The sequence below is a fragment of the Octopus bimaculoides genome, unplaced genomic scaffold (assembly GCF_001194135.2).
Source record: "Octopus bimaculoides isolate UCB-OBI-ISO-001 unplaced genomic scaffold, ASM119413v2 Scaffold_183485, whole genome shotgun sequence".
In the NCBI taxonomy this organism is placed as follows: Eukaryota; Metazoa; Mollusca; class Cephalopoda; order Octopoda; family Octopodidae; genus Octopus; species Octopus bimaculoides.
This window is the reverse complement of record NW_026370566.1, coordinates 14384-15452: the sequence shown is the minus strand read 5'-3', so window position 1 is coordinate 15452 and position 1069 is coordinate 14384.

Sequence of the window (1069 nt, the reverse complement as noted above, 5' to 3'; positions counted from 1 at the left end):
CTATATTATGTTGAGCGCGTGTGTAAGAACACCGTTCCAGGTAGAAGGGAAGAAATATAAAAAAAGTTGCTAGAAACAACAGCCAAATCTCCCTCAAATCACACAAAGTAAACGGAATTTTAAAAATCTAATTAATGCACTGGAAAGTTCACATCCAGAAAATTCCATTGATGTAAAAAATTTTACGAAAAAGTGGAAAATGTGGATTTCTATACACTTTTAAAAAGGCTTCATACACACACAACTTCAGCTTTATATATTAAGATATATATATATGCGTGTTTGTGTCTGTACTTGTCCCCCCACCATCGTTTGACAACCGATGCTGGTGTGTTTACATCCCCGTAATCTAGTGGTTCGGCAAAAAGAGACCGATAGAATAAGTACTAGACTTTCAAAGAATTTGTCCTGGGGTCGATTTGCTCGACTAAAGGCGGTGCTCTAGCATGGCCGCAGTCAAATGACTGAAACAAGTGAAAGAGTAAAGAGTATATCTGTATATAAGCATAGGAGTGGCTGTGTTGTAAGTAGTTTGCTTACGGACCACACCATTCCGGGTTCAGTACTACTGCATAGCCTCGGGCCAACCAAAGCCTTGTGAGTGGATTTGGTAGATGGAAACTGAAAGAAGCCCATCATGTATATGTATGTATGTGTTTGTCCCCCTAACATCTCTTGACAACCGATACTGGTGTGTTTACATCCCCGTAACTTAGCGGTTCGACAAAAGAGACCAATAGAATAAGTAATAGGCTTACAAAGAATAAGTCCTGGGATCGATTTGCTCGACTAACGGCGGTGCTCCAGCATGGCCACAGTCAAATGACTGAAACAAGTAAAAGAGTATATATATTGTCTATATATATATATATATAATTATATGTATTTATTCTATCTTAATGAATAAAAATTCTTCTGATAGAATAAATGGGTTAATAGAAACCAATGTAGCAAAGAACACAAAATAACTGTGGTGTAGTTCCTGTTTTTAAGGCAGGAACTCCTTGAAATTTTGGGTATTTGAGTATATTTAAAAATTTAAGGAATGGAGAAAACGCATGTTATAATT